The following is a 23,771-nucleotide window of genomic DNA, read 5'->3' on the forward strand; positions in this document are numbered from 1 at the left end:
GTGCAGGATGTGCATTTGAAAGCATAAAAGGGAGAGAGAGGTGTGGAATGTACTCTTTGGTTTCAAAGTGCAGTGTTGTGGGCAGAGATGCATACATGCGGTCAGTGGTGTACATTGAGAGATAAAGTATGTGATGCTATAGGACATTGAGAGATTTAGTATGTGAATCTATAAACTGTTGTGCACAGTTGTGCATTGTGTTGTACATTAATGAGAATTATAAAATGCTTTCTTTGATATTGCCCCATGTCATCTTGTTTTCTGACTTTGCCTTGCTTCAGCTTTTCTACGTACACAGCAGCGCTTGCAAGTTGTTTGGTTTGAATTATGAGAATTACTATTGGCTTTGACATTGTCTCAGGTCATCCTTTTTCCCGACTTTGCCTTGCTTCAGCTTTTCTGCATGCACAGCAGCGCTTGCAAGTTGCTTGGGTTATTCACGTTCAAGGTCTTTCTGTTTTGGTGAGGGATTGTTTGTGTTCTGAAAGGCTTTTGTAAGCTTCGTCAAGATAGAGGCTGGAACATGCGAGATTTGAAGAAGACGTGAGAGCTCCTTTCTCCTGTGGGAATGATTGCTTGGAACTTGGCCAGTCCTGGAAAAATTCTTCTGACCCAGGGGGAGGTCTTTCTCGAATCTTCTAGTGTGTTTAAGGCTGAGGATTGTGAGCTTGGAATCCAGGAGTTTGGAATCCAAGCGAGGGCGGACGTTTCCATCTCCGAGTGAACCCTGGTTGCTGACGCTCTCAATCATGGCTGTTTACTTCCCCAGTTTGAGATGTGGTGTTTTTGCACCAGGTGATGTATTGAGTTTTGATTACTGCCATTGTGATGTGAGCCAATGGCTGTGATCATTTGATGTGTGACTGAGTGTGTTTTCTTTGTGTTGTGTGAGTGAGTCAAGGTGCACCTCCAAAGTACTCATTTGATGTGTATTCATGTATTTAGATTATTGCTTGCATATAAACATATATATCTCTTTGTATATTTGAATCTTTTGCATTTGGCATCTGGAAAAGCTTTTGTTAGAGAGCATTGTGTGAAATAATTAAACCCCAAGTCTTATTCTAAAAGAGAGAGAGAGTCCTTGCATTTTGTAAAATAAAATACTTTTCTAAAGGTGCAATATTAGTCTTTTGACTGCACCGGGTGTTGGGATACCATTTGGAATATTCTGATATTATCTGATAGGCCCATTCAAAACGAGCTGTGACCTAGCTCTGTAGAACAGAGGGTTCTATGGAGTTTTTAGGTCTCACTTAGGCAGCCCTTGCACTGTCTCGAAAAGACATGTTATATTAAGGATATGGGCATAAACCGCCACCCACTTTATGCCCATCTTTTTAATTGGTTCCAGTCCTTTGTAAATGGTGGCTTTTCATTGGTCAATAGGCTAAGTAGTCCCTTCTTAGTACCGCCTTGTCTCTAGGTGTAACCTCCTATGAGGACACCTCCTATTGTAAGTGTTACGCCCTAGGTTTTGATTACAGCCTCAGAGCACTGTTTTCTTATAGGGGTTCAGGCAGGACACACTTGAGCCAGGCTGGCAGAGGTTACTTTACTCACTAACGCATCTCACATTTATGAGTCCGATACATTTCCATTCATTAGTTCTACTCCGAGTACAGCCTAATCTGGAATTAATATATTTCTTTTGTCACATTTCAAAGCTACTAATTGTATATATTGACATAGCTATTTGAATTTTCTTGTGGTGCTGTCATGCATTGCATTATGGGTAGGGTGGATTTACCACATCTTCTGAATGGTGCAGTACCATATATGACCAAAATTGATCCCATGGTACCTCTTTTGACCACATATGGTACTGCACCCTGGCTAGGTTAAAAACATTGGCATTTATGTCAATAACTCCAACTCCAACAAATGCGAGACCGATTGCATTTCCAGTGCAATAGGTCTCGCATTTGTTAAAGTTAGAGCTGTTGGCGTTGAAAGTGACTTTTTTAGTTTTGCTTTTTTATACCATTGGCAATAGTGCTATGCAAATATAATTCTACTGCAAATAAACAAAAGTAAACATTATTTCCAACGTCAACAGCTCTAAATTTAACAAATGGGAGACCTATTACATTGCAAATGCTTGTTTATATTGCTGTGCAGCAGCATCTCAAACAAAGTGTTCTATGTGCAACAATAAGGTATATGGTCCGATTCAGAGAGAAGCTTTCTTTTGAGAGCCTGCTGGGGGAGGATGACGTGCAAATTGCGGAGGGAGTAACCTAATGGGGGCCGCTTGTGCGGTATAAAGTGATTAGCTATTACTTCTATGCAGCGGTAGAAGTGGGCGGGGACGGAAGGGCACGGCGGGCCCCTACTTCTAAAAATAATCTCAGCCCGTTCCCCTACTTCTTTCTTTGAAAAAAGCATCCCGGGACGGAGAGAATAGTCCTACTAAAAACGAGAACTTTTTTTCAGCTTCCAGGGGCTGCTGGACTTCTCTGTTAAACTCCAGAGGCTGCAGCAGCCCCTCCCTAAGCTCGCACAGACTGCGGCCAGGCCCATTGTCATTCCGATTGAGGCTGATTATCCCCTTTAGAATGACAATGCGCCCGCCCGCAGCCTGCCTTTAGCATCGGCCAGTGAGATCTGCATGAGGTGTCTCTGGTATCTGGGTGCAGGCCATGGCTCGTTGTGCAACAAATATACGAGATGGGTCCGCAAATGTGTAATCAAAACTTTAAAACAATCCCGCTGGGGCGTGAGAGGTGCACTGTGGGCAGTGTAATCTGCTGTTTGGAAAACACAACCCTGACAACGACGCGGAGGAGGCGAGGAAAAGCATTACATTCGATCAAGCTATTTTTATAGACGATATACTTGTAAAAACGCTTGTCTGTCAAAGGCGTGACCGAGGGTGCTTGCTTCTTCTAATGCGTTTTATGGAATATATATTTTGCGGAGTGCTCTAAGCTTTGTTTTTATAAGTGTGTTTTGCTGCTCAGTATGTAATGTATTAAAGGGGAAATCCGGCGAATATTACATTAGTCTCAACACCCAGCAGACGTATTGAACAAGGGAACATCGTGGGATGCCTATTGTTGGGGATTGTTCGAAATACAGGTCTTGATAAAGAGAACAGGGTTTTCCCTTAAACTGCCAGACCCCTTTAACTGGAGAACAACGTGATCTTAAGCCCTCCTCTGCGATCCTGTGGCCTTTAAGGTGTGAGGCTCTGCTCAGGGGAAAAGCCAGAAAATCAAACTGCCCCGAACTTTGAACTACACTTATAATGGCAAGCAGCATGTGATGAGTGTCCTTTGCACTCCCTAAAAGAGCGGCCTTCACTGCTCCATCCAACCAAGGGAGTAGTCAGAAAATTAGAATGCCCCTCATTTTGCAGTAAACCTCTGATGCACACCAAGCAAAATAGGTAAATGTGCCCATCCTCCACTCGAAGAAGTGACGGGGACAGGAGAAGTGACGGGACAGGAGAAGGAGAAGTGAAGTGACGGGACAGGAGAAGAAGTGAAGTGAAGGGACAGGAGAAGAAGTGAAGTGAAGGGACAGGAGAAGGAGAAGTGACGGGGACAGGAGAAGTGACGGGGACAGGAGCAGTGAACGGGGCAGGAGTGAAGGGACAGGAGAAGTGAAGGGACAGGAGAAGTGAAGGGACAGGAGAAGTGAAGGGACAGGAGAAGTGAAGGGACAGGAGAAGAAGTGAAGGGACAGGAGAAGAAGTGAAGGGGCAGGAGAAGTGAAGGGGCAGGAGAAGTGAAGGGGCAGGAGAAGTGAAGGGACAGGAGAAGTGAAGGGACAGGAGAAGTGAAGGGACAGGAGAAGTGAAGGGACAGGAGAAGTGAAGGGACAGGAGAAGTGAAGGGACAGGAGAAGTGAAGGGACAGGAGAAGTGAAGGGACAGGAGAAGTGAAGGGACAGGAGAAGTGAAGGGACAGGAGAAGTGAAGGGACAGGAGAAGTGAAGGGACAGGAGAAGAAGTGAAGGGGCAGGAGAAGTGAAGGGGCAGGAGAAGTGAAGGGGCAGGAGAAGTGAAGGGACAGGAGAAGTGAAGGGACAGGAGAAGTGAAGGGACAGGAGAAGTGAAGGGACAGGAGAAGTGAAGGGACAGGAGAAGTGAAGGGACAGGAGAAGTGAAGGGACAGGAGAAGTGAAGGGGGCAGGAGAAGTGACGGGGGCAGGAGAAGTGACGGGGGCAGGAGCGGTGCCGGGGGCAGGAGAAGGGAGGGGGCAGGACTGTTCCCATTGGGCGCAGAATCTAGACTGATTTGCATATGGCTTGGGTCCAAACTGGAATGTCATGGTGAGCAAAGAAACAATGGATTTAGGCCCAGATCTCTGTACTGGGGTGAATGTATTATTCTGCATTCAGTTGTTCTTTTTGCCATATTATGATTGAGCAGCTAGCTGGCGACATGAATATGAAGGAGTCTTTGTGGGTTTCCGTGAGTCTAGATTCTACCGAAGAGTCCCTTTCTCTTCTGAGCCCTGCTTAACACATGTGTACAGGAGGAGCCCTGTATTCATGACCTCAATGTTTGAGACAAAAAATAATCATGGATTTCTGAACATTGAGTAAAAGCATTAAGGTAACATGGTGTTCCTGCTTATATTTCACACGCTTTACATAAACCTGTATTCCCTATGAGTGTTTGCTTTTTCCTGAATTAAACCTCAAACATGTTTATCCATTGTTTTAATTAAATAACGTTATAAGCTGTAACTGGTCAGTGAAATGCTAAACGTACTAAAAATTGGTATGTTTTGCTATTTCTAGCCATGCCCCTGACTCCGCCCACTGATTCAATCTTCGGTTATTCCTGCCCCCTGATTCTCCACCCACAGTTCCCCTACTTTTTTTTCCCCACTTCGACCACTGCTTCTGTTATTTCTGATTCTGTTTGCCGAAACTTAGCACTAAAATAGTGCTGCAGTCATATTGCGTCGGCGCTGTGTCGTACCGACGGGGTGTGGCCTCCCTGGAGGCAGGGCTCAAGAGCGTGGGGGTGATGAGTGGATTCTGCATGATGTTTTTGCCAGGCATGGACTCAGTGTCCGTGGGAGGGTACATTCTGAACACCGGGCCAGAAGCGTGTATACCCACCTCCCCTTAGAGAACTAAACAGATGGCGAGTGAGGCAGGAACTCGGAAATCACGGTTCAAAGTTAACCGAAAACCGAAGTTGTTAAAAAAACAAGGCTGGTTTTGCAAACCCTTATGCTCAAGCGAGTACATTGTGGTCCCGTGTTTTCTTTTTGTTTTCTTAGCTGATGCCTTGTGAAAATGTGAGTTGTTCTGTCTGTTAGTTCTTCCAGCTCTAGTGTTCATCCCACACTGACGGAATTGGTACTGAAGAGACTCTTTAAAAGGCCAACATACAGGTTTTAGGTGGCCCCGGTCTCACTGGTGCTGAGCACTGGCAGTTTTTTAAAAGGGGGCCTCGAAAGGGGTCTCTATCGGGCTCTGTTTTGTGTCCTGGCACAGCCAGTCCGTTTTTTTCCAGACTGCAGTGACAGCTGGCACATCATCTGCACATTCTCACTAGTGGAGAAGTTACTGCATGATGTCATGCCAGGTGAGTGTTGTAGGGGAATCCTTTAAAGAGTCATTTTCTCTCTGGATTTCCCTTCTCTTTTTGAAACTCGGGAGCAGCAACATTGCTGTGGTGTCACCAAGGATTTAAGTGGAAGCTTTTTCAATAAACCATTCAAGCCATAGTTGCTGCTTACTTATCTTCTGCAGCTAACAACCATTGACAATGCCAATAGTCCTCACTTGTAGGTATATTACTTGTTGATGATATATCTGGATACAATGACAGAAACAGTAGAATACAAGTTGGGCAACACACTGCTAAACACAAAATTTTAGCTTGCGTGTTTTAAGCCACACCCATAATTACATTGGCCACGCCCCTTTGAGACCCCCCCCCCCCCTTTTCATCCCACTTAAAGCCCTGCCGACATCCACTATTGAATTCAACCTGGGCCCCTTCCTGAGTGGAATCGAGGCGATCACAACCTGGTCTCACCAAACTAACACTGTTGCCTCCTTGCTCATATTTGTCTGAAGTCAACTTGAAAGCTGTCCGCGCTGCACCTACCTCATGGACTGCCTACCACAGCGCTTTTGTTCTGTATAGTATGTTTAATGGTGAAACCAGAGGAAAGGTGTTGGCTTGCAAAGACAGCTAGGTGCCTGGAACTGACCTCCTTCTGACCCTTGGAAAATCTTTGCCAGGAGGCAACTTTCATTGGCTGCATGCATCTCTTGAGCAAGTGATTGTGTTACTCTTAGAAATTATCCCGTTTGATAACTCTAAAATCGCCCCCTTTTTGGTGAACTGTGAGTGTTCCCTCCTAATCTTGTGCTATTCAGCTGGGTGTCAAACCCCTACAGTAAGTTCTCCTCTGAGGGACATCTAGTAGGGATTCCTGTGATGTCGGGCCAGCATCAAGACTTTTACTACACCCTTGGGCCTGAAGAAGGAAGACTGGTTGTTCTGTTCTCCCAGTTAGGGAGCCCCAAGGGTCATTAATGATACATCATGGTGTTAGTGATTCAGAAAGCCCCATAAAAGTAACATTAGGCATTAATCTTTGAAGTACAGCAACATCTTTTGATCTTTCCTAAATTTACACAATTGGATCTATTGTATATTCAAACAGAATATTGGATTCATTAAGCAGGCAATGAAACTGGCATAAGGTCAACGTTCTGTGTTTTGGAAAAAAAATTGGCAAGCTGCAAATTTAGTATTTTGGTAAACCGAGATAAATTTGGTTCCATTAACTAATATTTAAGTAGAAGCAGTGGCCACCGGTCACCCAGTGTCGAGTGGCCAAGTGAGGTCTACAGCCATTTGGCAGACAGGGTACTGAAAACTAAAACCTTTATCTTAGAGGGATTTCTTTTTCACATAACTTGAGTCCTCCACTCCTAAAGAGTTAATCAGCACGGTCTAAATTGACATACCACTTTAGTTGCAACAGCTTTCAAGTGTGTTGCTATGTGTATCAGTATACACTACTCTCTGCTGAGTTGGAGCAGGGGCAAGTGTTGAGCGAGATGGCGGCCATCACTCTCTAATAGAAAGGAGAAAGCTGAGAACGCATTAGGCTTTTTAGGTCGAGCCTGACCCATCGCTTGCGATGGTCTGTGCCAGACCTTATGTAGGAAAGGCTTCAGAAAATGCAACCCCAAAAATGCTACTGGCGACAGCTTACAGTGCATGTGCTCGGGCGCGCGCTTGAGCAGAGGTGGCATATGGCATTCCTCATGCTCATTAAGGCTCCTGTGCTCCTTGCATTCCCCCCTCCCTTTTAGTCCATCCCTTTGAAGTCTGCTCGCATTTCCCTCCTCCCCCTTCTGGGTCGTTATCTCCTCGCATTCACCCCTCCCTTCTCGCCCAGCCCTTTGATGCTCTGCTGTAGTCGCTGCCTCTAAACCGGTCGTCCCTTCTTTCACCCTCTCGCTTCCCCCTTTCCGCTCCATTGACGACCTCGCTTATGTGTGAGTGTTACCAATGTGCGTGGCGCACCCTGAGCTTGTGGCCTGGCTGTACCCGTCATGTCTTCCTCCCTGCCGTATACTGTTATTTCCTGCGCGCAGTAAACTCGTTACACACACTGACCCTGGCTGGAGCAGGAGCCAAGCTCAGGCACACTCCACAATGCGCTCACTCGTTCTGCAATCTGCCCACGTAGAAATTTACAAGCAATGACACACTTTCGTAAATATCACAAGATAAGGATGTGAGATTAGAGATACAGAGTGTGCAAATGTATCCAAATACAAGGTCAGATCAATCCAGTGTCCGATAATAAGCTACACTGTGGCATTATAACAACCTCAAAGGAGTTACTGGAGTGTGAAATGATATCAATCCATAGCATGAGTTGTCTCGAAACAAGGGAGTAAGGGCCGTGCCATCGTTACACTACAATGGAGCAAACTATATATACTCCGTCCTGGTAAAGACATTGAGAATCAGTACATTGGGTAATAGGCATCTGTTCCAGTGCCATTAAATCCTGAAATCCACAGGTTAAAAATAATCAAGGTGATTACATACTTCTTAAATACTGTGATTGACTAACCAGATTAATGTCCTACCTCTAAAGATGTTAGACTATTGAAAAGAACAAGCATTTGCATAGCCAATAGGTCTCGCCTTTGGGACCTTATAAGTAATTAGTTATGCAGCACAATATCCTTGTTTTGTGTGTTCTCTCTTGCAGGCTTTCCCATACGAACCGCTTGCTCTTCCTCCTGTCATGCCTGTGCTAATGTCTAATTTACGCTCTTTTTTTCTGCACACTCTGTCCTCTTGTTTGTTCTCTCTAGCATCACCCTCATCACACTCTCCTAACGAGTCTTCCATCTCCCGCATGTGACCCTACTTGCACCCTCTCGGATCCATCTTCATTCTTTTCTGCTTTTCCCTGTTTCCGCCACACACTCCACTACTTTGTGTGTCCTTTATGGCCTCTTTCCTACTTAAATTTTCATCCTTTCTCCTTTAATCCCATTTCCACCTTCTCACAGCCCCTTCGAGCACGGTTATCTTAACATTTGTGTTTCTCTCTGTCTTATGATGTCTGCCCTGCCGCCATTTACTTCGGACCCTCACACACCCTCACCCTCACACACCCTCACTCACCCTCACTCACCCTCACACCTTCACCCTCAACCCCCTCACCCTCACACACCCTCACCCCCCTCACACACCCTCTCACCATCACACACCCTCACTCACCCTCACTCACCCTCTCACCCTTACCCCCTCACAATCACAACCCTCTCACCCTCACCCACTCTAACACCTCACCCACTCTCACCCACCCTCACTCACCCTCACTCACCCTCACTCACCCTCACTCACCCTCACTCACCCTCACTCACCCTCACTCACCCTCACTCACCCTCACTCACCCTCACTCACCCTCACCCACTCTCACACCTCACCCACTCTCACACCCTCACTCACCCTCACCCACCCTCACCCACCCTCACTCACCCTCACACACCCTCACTCACCCTCACACACCCTCTGTTAGAAGGGGCAGTCCCAGAGGCCAGGTTATGTCTACCCGACTCCTCCGTGACCCGCCTATCCCACCAATAATGCAGAGCCTTAACGAGAGATCCCCACAGGGGGAGGCCCCAAGTATTAAATCGTACACACGAGGACCACACCACACTTATGAACAGACACCACACCGTGGGTTTCCGATATCAATTTCTTTATAATCAGGTAAAAGAATTAGCACTCTTATGTACACACATCAAGGGATCGCCAAAGTCTCAAGGTTTCAGGGAAGGCGTAGCGGGACAGTCTTAGTCTCTTTGGCCAGTACGTAGCGTACCCTGCGCACAGCTCTCAATCCTCGAGCCGGGGGGTTACGGAAGATGGTAGTCGCACTGGGGGTCTTACTCACTTGAGGATGATTCAATTCGTGTTGGTAGCGTCGATAGTCCAGCCGAACTAGAGTACTCCTCGAGCTGCGACCACGTCAGCAGGACTCAGAATGTTCGATGCAGATCTTCAGGGTTCAAGCTTGAGCCGCGACGAGGTCAGCAGGGCTCCGATGTTCCAGTTCCGAGAATGAGCCGCAACAGCGTCGGCAGGGCTCGAAGAGTTATGAAGTTCAGTTCAGCCGCGATCAGATCAGCTGGGCTTCCTTGCCCAAGATGCAACTGCCTGCTAGTTCAGGGGCGGGCCTTGATATAGTCCAGTGGCCCTTTAATATCCGGACCCTCGCAGGCGGAGGTCCGTGGCTTTGGGGGTGGCCCGTTGGTGAGGTCCGGCGGTTGGTCCTTTGATCCCTGTGAGGATAGGTCCTGGAATTCCCAGACGCCCAGAAGGTCTGGAGCCAGCGCTCGGGGAGGCCAGAGGTGCAATCGAAACTGGCCCCCAGGGGAAGACCAGAGGTGTGACAGAAACCAGTCTCTCAGGGGAGGCCGGAGGTGCCATCGAAACTCCTTGTCTGCTCTCACTAGGGTAGCCCTCACCCTCCCAACGGGGGCTGGCGCGTCTGGAGCCTAAGCTGGGCTGGGGTCATGCTAGGCCCACGGAGTCAAGGATCTCGGGAAGGGAAAATGGCTGCCGGTGGGCCTATGGGGCCTTGCGGGTTTGGGGCGTGCGGGCTGGGAAGGTGGCCGGGGACAGACCGATGCGGGCCGTGGGCGTTTGGTCGGACATGGGCAGGGCAGCTAGGGATTTCTAAGTACAGAGCTCGGCTAACGGGGAGCTGAGTAGTGGGGGGTACCACGCCACGAGGCCAGGTCCAACACCGTCACACCCTCACAACCCTCTCACCCCCTCACCCTCACACACCCTCACCCCTCCTCACACACCCTCACACCCTCTCACAATCACACACCCTCACTCACCCTCAAACCCTTACCCCCTCACACTCACAACCCTCTCACCCTCACCCACCCTCACCCTCACCTCACACACCCCCAACCTCACACACCCTCACGCACCCTCACACCTCCTCACCCACCCTCACACCTCCTCACCCACCCTCACTCATCCATCCTCACTCCCCCTCACTCACCCTCACCCACCCTCACACACACTCACCCTCACACACCATCACACCGTCACACCCTCATAACCCTCTCACCCTCACACACCGTCACACACCGTCACACCCTCACAACCCCCTCACCCACCCTCACACACACTCAACCTCACACCTCCTCACCCACCCTCACTCATCCTCACACCCCTACCCTCACATCATCTCACCCTCGCATCATCTCACCCTCGCATCATCTCACCCTCACATCATCTCACCCTCACATCATCTCACCCTCACATCATCTCACCCTCACATCATCTCACCCTCACATCATCTCACCCTCACATCATCTCACCCTCACATCATCTCACCCTCACATCATCTCACCCTCACATCATCTCACCCTCACATCATTTCACCCTCACATCATTTCACCCTCACATCATCTCACCCAAAGATGCTCACATCATCTCACCCTCACATCATCTCACCCTCATCATCGCCTCACCTCCATCCGCTCCCCCCTCACCTCCCCTCACCCCTCACATCCCCTCACACCCCTCACTCCCTCACACCCCCCACCCCCTCACCCTCACATCCCCACCCCTCACCCTCACACCCCCCCTCACCATCCTCACCCCTCACACCTCACCCACACACTAACAAACACCCTCACACACCCTCACACACCCCTCACCCACACACACCCTCACCCACCCTCACACCCCCTCACCCTCACACCCCCTCACCCTCACCCCCCCCCTCACCCCCCCCTCACCCTCACACACCGCATCACCCTCTCACCCACCCTCTCACCCTCACACTCTCATCCTCACACACTCTCATCCTCACACCCTCACCCTCACACCCTCTCCCTCACACCCTCTAACCTCCTCTCATCTACTCACCCTCACGCACTCTTACCCTCACACACTTTCCCTCACACACTTTCCCTCACACACTTTCCCTCACACACTTTCCCTCACACACTTTCCCTCACACACTCTCTTCCTCACACACTCTCTCCCTCACACACTCTCTCCCTCACACACTCTCTCCCTCATACACTCTCTCCCTCATACACTCTCTCCCTCACACTCTCTCCCTCACACTCTCTCCCTCACACACTCTCTCCCTCACACACTCTCTCCCTCACACACTCTCACCCTCACACACTCTCACCCTCACACAATCACACACACCCTCACACACTCACACACACCCTCACACCCCCCTCACCCTCACACCCCCCTCACCCTCACACCCCCCTCACCCTCACACACCCCTCACCCCCACACCCCCTCACCCCCACACCCCCTCACCCCCACACCCCCTCACCCCCACACACCCTCACCCACCCCTCACCCTCACACACCGCCTCACCCACCCTCTCACCCACCCTCTCACCCTCACACACACTCACCCTCACACCCTCTCACACCCTCTCACCTCCTCTCACACCCTCTCACCTCCTCTCACACCCTCTCACACCCTCTCACCTCCTCTCATCCTCACACTCTTACCCTCACACACTTACCCTCACACACTCTTTCCCTCACACACTCTCTCCCTCACACACTCTCTCCCTCACACACTCTCTCCCTCACACACTCTCTCCCTCACACACTCTCTCCCTCACACACTCTCTCCCTCACACACTCTCTCCCTCACACACTCTCTCCCTCACACACTCTCTCCCTCACACACTCTCTCCCTCACACTCTCTCCCTCACACTCTCTCCCTCACACTCTCTCCCTCACACTCTCTCCCTCACACTCTCTCTCCCTCACACACTCTCTCCCTCACACACTCTCTCCCTCACACACTCTCTCCCTCACACACTCTCACCCTCACACACTCTCACCCTCACACACTCTCAGGGGCTCTCAATCCCTACACACTCTCACCCTCACACACTCTCACCCTCACACACCCTCACACACTCACACCACACACACCCACCACACTCCCCTCACCCCTCACCCCCACACCCTCTCACCCCCACACCCCCCCCCACCCCTTCACCCACCCCCCCCACACCCCCTCACCCCCACCCAACCCCCCTCACCCCCACACCCCCTCACCCCCCCCACCCCCACCCCCACCCCCACCCCCCTCACCACCCCCCCCCACCCCCCACCACCACCCTCTCACCCACCCTCTCACCCACCCTCCACCCACCCCTCACCCACCCCTCTCACCCTCTCACCCACTCACCCCCTCACCCCACCCTCACACCCTCACCCTCCACCCACCCTCACACCCTCACACCCTCTCACCTCCTCACACCCTCTCACCTCCTCTCACACCCTCTCACCTCCTCTCATCCTCATACTCTTACCCTCACACACTTACCCCCACACACTTACCCCCACACACTCTCTCCCTCACACACTTTCTCCTTCACACACCTCTCTCCCTCACACTCTCTCCCTCACACACTCTCCCTCACACACTCTCTCCCTCACACACACTCTCCCTCACACACACTCTCCCTCACACACTCTCTCCCTCACACACTCTCTCCCTCACACACTCTCTCCCTCACACACTCTCTCCCTCACACACTCTCTCCCTCACACACTCTCTCCCTCACACACGCTCTCCCTCACACACTCTCTCCCTCACACACTCTCTCCCTCACACACTCTCTCCCTCACACACTCTCTCCCTCACACACTCTCTCCCTCACACACTCACCCTCACACACTCTCACCCTCACACAAACTCACCTCACACAAACTCACCTCACACACTCTCACCTCACACCCTCTCACACCCTCACACACCCTCACACACTCTCACAACCTCACTCTCACAACCTCACTCCCACAACCTCACCCTCACAACCACAACCTCACCCTCACAACCTCACCCTCACAACCTCACCCTCACTCACGCACACCCTCACTCACGCACACCCTCACTCACACCCTCACTCACCCACACCCTCACTCACCCACACCCTCACTCACCCACACCCTCACTCACCCACACCCTCACTCACCCACACCCTCACTCACCCACACCCTCACTCACCCACACCCTCACTCACCCACACTCACTCACCCACACTCACTCACCCACACTCACTCACCCACACTCACCCACACTCACCCACACTCACTCACCCACACCCTCACTCACCCACACCCTCACTCACCCACACCCTCACTCACCCACACCCTCACTCACCCACACCCTCACTCACCCACACCCTCACTCACCCACACCCTCACTCACCCACACCCTCACTCACCCACACCCTCACTCACCCACACCCTCACTCACCCACACCCTCACTCACCCACACCCTCACTCACCCACACCCCCTCACCCCCTCACCCTCACACCCCCTCACCCTCATACCCCCTCACACCCCCTCACCCTCACAACCCTCTCACCCTCACAACCCTCTCACCCTCGCACAGCCTCTCACCCTCGCACAGCCTCTCACCCTCGCACAGCCTCTCACCCTCGCACAGCCTCTCACCCTCGCACAGCCTCTCACCCTCGCACAGCCTCTCACCCTCGCACAGCCTCTCACCCTCGCACAGCCTCTCACCCTCGCACAGCCTCCGTTCAGTAGGTTTCTGCCCATTTGGCGTCCTCCTACCTGGCATCTCAATGTTGTTTTGGCGCAATTGATGAAAGCGCCTTTTGAGCCCATCCACAAAGCGGATTTGAAAAATTGGACCTGGAAGGTTGCCCTTCTTCTCGTCTTGACCTACTCTCATCGCGTGAGTGATATCCACGCCTTTACCATTCAGCCTCCTTTCCTTCAATTCAAATCGGACTGTGTTGTGCTTCGCACCAACCCGGCGTTCATGCCTAAGGTGCCAACTGATATTCACCTCGATGAACCAGTGTTCTTAAAGTCTTTCGTCGCTAATCCCCAATATCTGGCGGAGCAAGGTTTGCATTCATTAGATGTTAAGAGATACCTTAAATTCTACATCGACAGGACAGCGCCCTTTCGTAGGTCTGATCAACTGTTCCTTGCTTACGTGCGCATGCGCAAAGGGCGTACTGTTACCAAGTCAACTATTGCACATTGGATTTCCTCCGCAATCTCATTCTGTCATCAGAAGGCCGGCAAGCCTCTTCAATCTACAGTGAGAGCTCTTTCCATCAGGGCAATGTCATCCTCTACGGCCCTGTTTGCTGGTGAGCCGATTCACCAAATATGTCGAGCAGCCAGTGGTCCAGCAGGCATACTTTCACAAAGCACTACTGTCTTGAGACTAAGTATGGGCGGATTTTGCGGATCCACGATCCGCGGATTTTGCGGATCCGCGGATTTGCCCTGCTGAATCATTTCAGCTTACTAGTTTCAGCGGCCATGTGTGTGTTACTATGCAATCGCCCCGAGGGGCGCAGGGTTCCCTTGGGTGAGCTGTCCATCATAGTGGGTCAATGGTGGGAAGACAGTGCACACTGTGAGTGTGTGGGGGGGGGGGGCTTCCAAGCCCAAAATCAGGCGCCCCGAAGGGCGCAGGGGTCCCTTGAGTGAGCTGTCCATCATAGTGGGTGAATGGCGGGAAGACAGTGCAAACCTCGAGTGTATGGGCAGGACCAAACGGGCAGGGCTTCCATGCGAGTTCACACATGCTTCTTGTGTGTATAAAAGGTCAGAGAAAGATCAGTTCAGCAGATGAAGAGAAAGAAGCTCCTGGTCACAGGAACAGCACGGGTATTGCGCTCGTGAAAGTCAAGGATGCAAAAGCCTCTATCCAGCATCACAGCTGATTTTCCACGGCTTTCAGCGGCCATGTCTGTGTTACTATGCAATCGCCCCGAGGGGCGCAGGGTTCCCTTGGGTGAGCTGTCCATCATAGTGGGTCAATGGTGGGAAGACGGTGCACACTGCGAGTGTGTGTGGGGGGGGGGCTTCCAAGGCCAAAGTCAGGCACCCCGAAGGGCGCAGGGGTCCCTTGAGTGAGCTGTCCATCATAGTGGGTGAATGGCGGGAAGATGGTGCAAACCACGAGTGTGTGGGCGGGGCCAAACGGGTAGGGCTTCCATGCGAGTTCACAGATGCTTCTTGTGTGTATAAAAGGTCAGAGAAAGATCAGTTCAGCAGATGAAGAGAAAGAAGCTCCTGGTCACAGGAACAGCACGGGTATTGCGCTCGTGAAAGTCAAGGATGCAAAAGCCTCTATCCAGCATCACAGCTGATTTTCCACAGTAGATTTGGGAAGAAGGCACACCTGCCTCGACGCTCACGATTGTTTTTGGGCTCACAGGAAGGGCATGTTGTAAATATTTTACGATGGCGCCGGCAAGCTGCCATGCTCTGGAGATTGAGGAAGATGACAAACCTTCGCCTGGCCCCAAAGTGGCCCAGGAGTTATTTCCTATTTTCATGCCTGAGAACGGAAAAGACCTCCTGGACGATAAACTGGAGGTAAAGGAAGGCAAGGAAAAAAATGGTAAACATAAAAACAATAAAGGGAACAAAAGGAAACCGATTCGAAAATACAGAAAGAAAAAGCAGCGTCGGATAATCTTCCAAAATATTTCAGCGGCAAGGGAGAATGATGAAATTGATGTGGAGCCCTCTTCTACTTCCTTAAAGGTGGACATTGATTTGAACTTATCTACCTTGACCTCTTTAAAGGGGGAAAATGAGCGATGTCCACCTATGCCTCAGGAAGTTACACCTCAAACGGGGGGTTCTCTCCCATGCTCTCCCCCACGGACCGCATCAGGAGCACCAATTTCATATCCATCTGGGGCCCTTAATCCTTTGGCCCCCCCTTTCACTGTAGCTCTAAAGTCTGAAAATCGCTGCCCTCCTGTCCGGCCTCAAAACAACTCTAAGGCCCCGGTGGATGTGCTTGTGTTAGACTTTTTACCTTTATTTGATACTGACCTACTGTTAAACAGAGCTTGGCTTCTCAAACGTTTTAGTGAGATTGAAAGTCTCTACCATATTCAATCTAGGGACATAGAATTGGTTTCTCTGTTGGGTGGAGTTAGGGTATTGAGTATACGGGTGAAATTTTATTCGCCTATTATAGTAAATTTGATACTAGAACAAGCCGAGAACTTTCAGCGCATAGGTATTGACATTCTCCCTATTTCTAACCCGGGCAAGATAAATCTCTTGTCTGAAAAGTTGTTTGGGGGTGGTGAGCAAAACGGGGTAGCCTCTCCCCTTAGAGACCTAAAAATTTGGGTCTCTAGGGGAAAACGCTCAGTTTCGCACGTGAAGCCACTTCCGCTAACTCAGAATTTTTCTCTTATAGATGACAATAACCGGTGGAATTGGCTCCACAGTGCCCTATCTACAAAAACAAAGGATAACCCCAAATTGTTCCATCATCTTTAACACCTCATTAAAAATAATTTCCTGGAATGCGGCTGGGATCCACAGTAGCCCAGAGAAATTTGTCTTCTTATCTTCTCTGGGTGCTGACGTATTGTGTATTCAGGAAACATGGTGCATTGATATGTTAGCGCCACCAAAAGATTTTTATGTCCTGGAAGTACCCGCTGCTCCCTCCAAGAAAGGTCATGCCAGGGGGGGGATTGCTTGCTTATTGTCAAATAAACTGCAATGGAGATTCTCCCACTATATTGATCCAAGTAGACTTTTCCACACAATAACCATTGAAAACTTGTTCCTTAATGGTATAAAATCTCCTATTTTAATTTTTAATGTGTATATACCCCCAGAAGAGTGTTTTAATGCTAGTCTGCAGCAGGTTTTCCGATATATTGAACAGATTAAAAACACCCCATCTCCTCCGGAAATCTTGCTTGTAGGTGACTTGAATTGTAAAATCTCGAATGCTAGTCTGAAACTCTTCAGGAATAAAGCTAAGGAAGAGGTGCATTCTGTTCCTCAAACGCTTTTCCCTGATAAGTTAGTGACAAACAAAAGAGGGAAGATCTTGTTAAAAGAATTAGCGACCGGTGATGGTCTTATTTTAAACGGAAGATTTCCGTCTGACGTACCCGCTAATTATACTCATAAATCCCCCTTTGGGTCGTCTATTTTGGACTATGCAATCGCAGACTACGGTCTGTTTCCATACATTCAGGACCTTAAGATTATACCTACATCCCTCAGCGACCATAGTATATTGTTCTTAACAATGTCTTTAAATCCTTTGAATACTGCGTCTTGGTCGCTTAATGGCAGTGATGCTACCTTCCATGTTTCTTCTGGAAGGTGCTTTTGGAATTCTGCCGCTGTTTATGGGGTACAGGACTTTTTGTCCGATACCCTAATGGTAATAAATGAGTGGAATGGTAACGAATTAGTTTACTTTGAAGAATTTATGCGAAATATTATACTTTACGCAAAAAAAACTGTACCCCCTAGGAAAGGAGAAGTGGTCCCTAATATATTGCGCACTTTGAATAGGGAAATAAATAAACTAATCCGTGAACAGTACTTAGAGTCTTGGAACGTGGGAAAGAAATTGCAAGGTTAAGAAGAAAGAGAAGCAGACTCAAGCTAAAAATTAAAAAGGAAAGGGAGGACAATGTTTGGATTAATCTGAGGGAATCTGTTGTACATGGTAAAATCAAAGATTTTTGGGCAATAATTGGGAAGGTGGTGTGGTACGCGACGAAGTCCCTCCCCCATTCCTATAGCGGAAGAGGTATGGACCTCCTATATCCGGGAGCTCTATGCAGGGAACGGGATTTCAGGTGTTGATAATTCCATATATGCTGCACCTGAAGACCCTGTATTCTACCCCTCAGAAAAAGAAATCGAGATGGCTATAAAAAATATGCGTCCTTCCGGGGCAATGGGCCCGGATGAACTCCCCATGACGGTTCTCAAACAAGATCCTTTAAGATGGAGTAAAATCTTGTATCCCCTGTTTAGAGCCTGTCATCTCTCCAAAACTGTACCTGCATCTTGAAGGGGAAGCATTCTGGTACCCATTTTTAAGAAGGGTACAAGGGATAGCCCCAGCAATTATCGCCTGATTGCGCTCCTCGACTCCATCGGAAAGGTCTTTGCGAAATGTCTCCTTAGTTCCCTTTCCGATTGGATCGAGGAGGGCAATATCTTGCCGTTTGAACAGACCGGCTTCCGTAGGGACCACAGTACGCTAGACAATCTCACCGCCCTTCATGTGGTCACAGATAAATATGTCCAGGTGAGAGGAGGGGTGGTCTATGCCGCCTTTATCGATTTCTCCACAGCGTTCGACAAAGTAGATCGCGGAACGCTGTGGAGAAAATTGGCGACGCTTGGTGTCCCTACCTTCCTGTTGGAGTTGGTTCGGTCTCTACATACTGAGACCTGGTGTAGGGTCTTAATGGGGGGCGAAAGGGGGCTTTCTGCACAAATTCCATCTTTGAATGGCCTTAAACAAGGCTGCTTATTGGCTCCCCTTTTGTTCTCCTTATATACGGCTGACCTTCCCGCCGCCTTGTCTGCCAGTGAGGGGATTGCCCCGATGGTGGGGGGGACTCCAATATCCTGCCTGATGTATGCCGATTATGTCCTTATCCTCGACTTGACTCCAAAGGGTCCTGCGAATCGGCTACAGGCTCTTCATGCTTTCGCTGTAGATCATCGCATGAAGATTAACATTACCAAAAGTAAAGTGATGTGCATAGCTGGTAAGAAGAAGTGCCGTTCTACAAATTACGGTTGGGCTATCGGGGGACATAGATTGGAGGTCGTAAACTCCTATACATTTTTGGGAAAAATATTTACGGCTAGTTTGAGTGAGAAGCTCCATATAGAGCATTGCTCCCGCAAGGCTCTTGCCCATGGCAATGGTTTAAAGTCTCTATACCAGGCAACGGGGAAAAGGCATTTTTCCGGTCTTCTGGAAGTTTTTAGAGCAAAAATTCCCGCAACTATTTTGTATGGTATTGAACTAATAGAGGTGAAAAACTGGGACTTTTGCCACAAGATTGAGGGGAAACTCTTAAGATCTCTCTCTGCCCTAAATACTGCTTGCTCACTGGCCGCTTGTAGGCTAGACTTTGGACTCAGGAGTAGCTGGGTACATGGTCTATGTGCCTTAATAAGATGGGTGGCCAGTCTGGCTAGAGCGGGAGTAGGGACTATGCGAGCCCTCCTCAGAAGTGAACTATTGGGTAATTTTAAAGAGTTCTCTAAACTTGTAAGTAACTTTAGAAGGGCTGTAGCGCTTCTTAAACTAGATGAAAGTGTTCTGTTCTCCTATTCTCCCTTACAGTTAAAACTTGTCCTAAAGGAGGCATCGTGGGAGTTTTGTTTTCTCTCTGATAAAAAGTCAGTTGGTGATAAAAAGAACGTGGAACCTCTCCTTACGTCCTATGTGTTGAAGCGGCCACAACCCTATGCTATATGGAACCTACCGCATGGTATTCGTAGATTTTGGTTTTTGCTACGTTATGATTTAATTCCACTAATTCTACTGTTATCCAAATGGTATGTGTTGGACAGGCCACATGAAGGGCCACTCTCCCCCGGCCCGACCAGGCCCGAGCCCGGTCACGCAGGTACCACACACCACCGTTACACGTCCTCCGTCCCCTCCGGGACCCCTACCCTCGAACATGTCAACCTCGTGGGCCTGATCCACTGCCGGCCTGCGCGCCCATCCTGGGCGCCATCTTGGACACTCCACCACGAGGCCGCCTGGCCCCAGATCGACCTCAACCCTGGGCCTGGCCAGGTCTCAGACATCCCGGCACCACCATCCACCCAGGAGGTGAGCGGGCTACTTGGCAAGTCACTGGGGGAAAGAGGTGTCGATGGCTCTCCCCCGCCAGGTGCCGCTCGCCCATCGCCTCCCCGGCGCTGGCTCCACCCCCCTGCTGGGTGTCTGAACTCCCTCATCCCGGACCTCCCGACCTCCAAGTGCGAGGGTCCGGACATCAAAGAACACCAGCCCTATAACTGGGGCAGCTCCAGAGCAGGAAGGCAGTTGTATCTTGGAGTCGAGAGACGCAGAGAAGAACTCATCCTTGACGGACTACTGGCGCTGCCATAGCTCTGTCTCGTGCACCATCGTCTTGCCTGCTGGCGCTGCCGCAACCTTCGTAACCTTCATATCCTTCATCGTCGTCGGGACCTGCTGGCGTGGCCGCGGACCGTTTGCATTCACCATCTTCATCGGGACCTGCTGGCTCCGCCGCGGACCGTCGTTTCCTTCGTCCATCTCGGGACCTGCTGGCTCCGCCGCGGCCCGATCATCTAGAACGCCGAGCTCGAGGATTGAGAGCTAGTTTCATCTTTTGGTAACAAGACTGTCCCGCTACCCTTTTCCCAAGCCAGAGACCAGAACCGAGGGGACCCCTGAGTCCAGACCTCCTTGTACCATTCCATCGTAACCTTAAAGAATTGCCTATAAAGTCTCGTTGAACTTTACCCTTGTGTGGTGTCCGTCTGTGGGGGGGGAAGTTACTTGTCTGTACGATCGCTGGAGACGGCTCTCCCCGGAGACCTCTCCCCTTATCCTCGGCCGACCCTCCCGGTCCGTCTAACATTGGTGGCCAGCGGCGCGATCCGAATCACCGCATAACCGTACAGAGAGTAGCTCACCCCACGGCGAATCACGATGTCAACTAAAGAAAGCGGATCAACGGAGAAATTCCAGATGGAGAAATTGGACGAGCACAGCCATCGTGAACTAAAGCAGTTCTGCATCGAACTAGGTATCGCTACCACCGGACTAAGTACCAAAGACGATTTTAAGCAGGCCCTAGAATCTTGGGCAGAAACCGGGGCTGCCGGAACCTCGGATCAAAGCATCGCAGCAAAAACCACCACGGCCCCTGAGGAGCGAAGAACGGGTCTCTCGCAAGACGAGATCCAGGAACGAGAGAAAACCCGACTACACGAGCTGGAAATGGCCCGGCTCAAAATGGACATTGAACTTAAATTGGCCGAACAAAAAATCAACTTAGAGCACCTGCGTCTCCGAGAAGAAAGAGAGGAGAAACAGAGACAAAGGGAGCTCGAGGAAAAGAAACTGGCATATGAGCATGAGCAGAAACTAGCTGAGATCGACCTACGCAAGCAGAATAAAGAAGTAGGGGTGTCCGAGCAACCCCACACCCCAGGGGCAACAGAGAAAAAGGTACACATCCCCAAGGATGTCGTTCGAGAGTACTTCCGAGAGGACGACATCCAGCAATGGTTTAAGGCCTATGAAATCGCTATGACTGCACACCGGATCGATAGAAGCGATTGGGGAGCCGGTCTATGGGGGAGATTCCTCAATGAGGGCCGCGACGCCCTGCTGCAACTCCCGGACCACCAGATGACCTCCTATGACCATATGAAAGCTGCACTCCTCACCCGCTATGGCCTCACACCCGAGATGTACCGTCAGAGGTTCCGAGACTGCACCCGCATCCCGGGTACAACTTGGGTGGACTATGTAAACTACTTTAGCCGAGCCTTCGAAGGCTGGATCAAAGGAAGCAAGGTCACAACCTACGAACAACTGTTCAATCTTATGGTCTGGGAGCATCTGTCGAACAATTGCTTCATTGAACTCCGCCAGCACCTCCTCGACAGCAAGTTAACGGATCCCCGGCAGCTCGCAGCTGAAGCTGACCGGTGGGAAATCACCAGAGTGGGCCGAAATGGGTCCTACGAACAAAACCGGAACAACAGTGGTGTTAGACGGACCGGGAGGGTCGGCCGAGATTACGGGGAGAGGTCTCCAGGGAGAGCCGTCTCCAACGACTGTACAGATAAGTAACTTCCCCCCCACAGACGGACACCACACAAGGTTGAAGGTTAACGAGACTTTATATGCAATTCTTAGGTTACGATAGTACGATACAAGGAGGTCTGGACTCAGGGGTCCCCTCGGTTCTGATCTCTGGTTGAGGAAAAGGGTAGCGGGACAGTCTTAATTACCAATGAGGTCAAAATAGCTCACAATCCTCGAGCTCGGCGTTCTTAGATGGTCGGGCCGTGGAGGAGCCAAGCAGGTCCCGAGGTAGATGAAGGGCGACGGTCCGCGGCGGAGCCTGCAGGTCCCGGTGAAAGATGACGGTTACAACGGTCCGCGGCCACGCCAGCAGATCCGGGCGACGATGAAGGATGAAGGTTACGACGGCTGTGGCAGCGCCAACAGGCAGGACGATGGTGCACAGGACAGAGCTACGGCAGCGCCAGTAGTCCGTCCAGGATGAGTTCCTCTTTACGTCTCTCGACTCCAAGATACAACTGCCTTCCTGCTCTGGAGCTGCCCCAGTTATAGGGCTGGTGTGCTTTGATGTCCGGACCCTCGCACTTGGAGGTCGGGAGGTCCGGGATGAGGGAGTCCAGACACCCAGCAGGGGGGTGGAGCCAGCGCCCGGGGAGGCGGTGGGCGAGCGGCACTGGGCGGGGGAGAGCCATCGGCACCTCTTTCTCCCATTGACTTGCCAAGTAGCCCGCTCACCTCCTGGGTGGAGGGTGGTGCCGGAATGTCTGAGGCCGGGCTAGGCCCAGGGTTGAGGTCGATCGGGGGCCAGGCGGCCTCGTGGCGAAGTGTCCAAGATGGCGGCCCGGGCTGGGCGCATGGGCCGGCAGTGGATCGGACCCACGAGGTTATCATGCTCGAGGGCAGGGGTCCCTGAGGGGACGTAGGACGTGCAATGGAGGTGTGAGGTGCTTGTGTGACGGGGCTCGGGCCTGGTCGAGCCGGGGGAGAGCGGCCCGTCATGTGGCCTGTCCAACATGCGTCCCCCCCAGCTGAAGGCGGGGAGAGTTACCCATCCTCTTGGGGACTCTCTTCGTCGAGGCGGAAAAATCGGGACAGGCCATCCGCGTTGGCGTGGTCGGACCCAGGCCGGTGTTCGACTGTGAAGTCCATACCTTGCAGGGAGATGGACCAGCGTAGCAATTTTGGGTTCTCCCCCCGCATATGCATCAACCACTGCAGGGGTCGGTGGTCAGTCTGCACCCGGAAGTGGGTGCCAAAAAGGTAGGGCCGGAGCTTCTTGAGGGCCCATACCACAGCGAAGGCTTCCCTCTCTATGGTGCTCCAGCGTTGTTCCCGTGGTAGGAGTCTCCGGCTGATGAAGGCCACCGGTTGATCAAGGCCTTCGGTGTTTACTTGGGACAGGACCGCCCCAATGCCCTGGTCGGAGGCGTCCGTCTGGACGACGAACTCCCGGCTATAGTCTGGGGCCTGGAGCACAGGAGCGGAACACATGGCGGCCTTTAATTGTTCGAATGCCGCTTGACACCCTGGGGTCCAGTTCACCTTCTTGGGCTGATTTTTCGACGTGAGTTCGGTGAGAGGCCCCACGATGGTACCATAGTCTTTCACGAACCTTCGGTAGTAGCCCG

General features: G+C 51.0%; 1 protein-coding gene across 8 annotated transcripts in view; it reads right to left on the reverse strand.

Moving 5' to 3' along the window:
* The window catches only part of DGKA (diacylglycerol kinase alpha), a 458,241-nt gene that overhangs the window by 291,231 nt on the left and 143,239 nt on the right, over positions 1-23,771 (reverse strand). The window lies entirely within an intron of this gene.

Source organism: Lissotriton vulgaris, chromosome 1_1, assembly GCF_964263255.1.
Source record: "Lissotriton vulgaris chromosome 1_1, aLisVul1.2, whole genome shotgun sequence".
Taxonomy (NCBI): Eukaryota; Metazoa; Chordata; class Amphibia; order Caudata; family Salamandridae; genus Lissotriton; species Lissotriton vulgaris.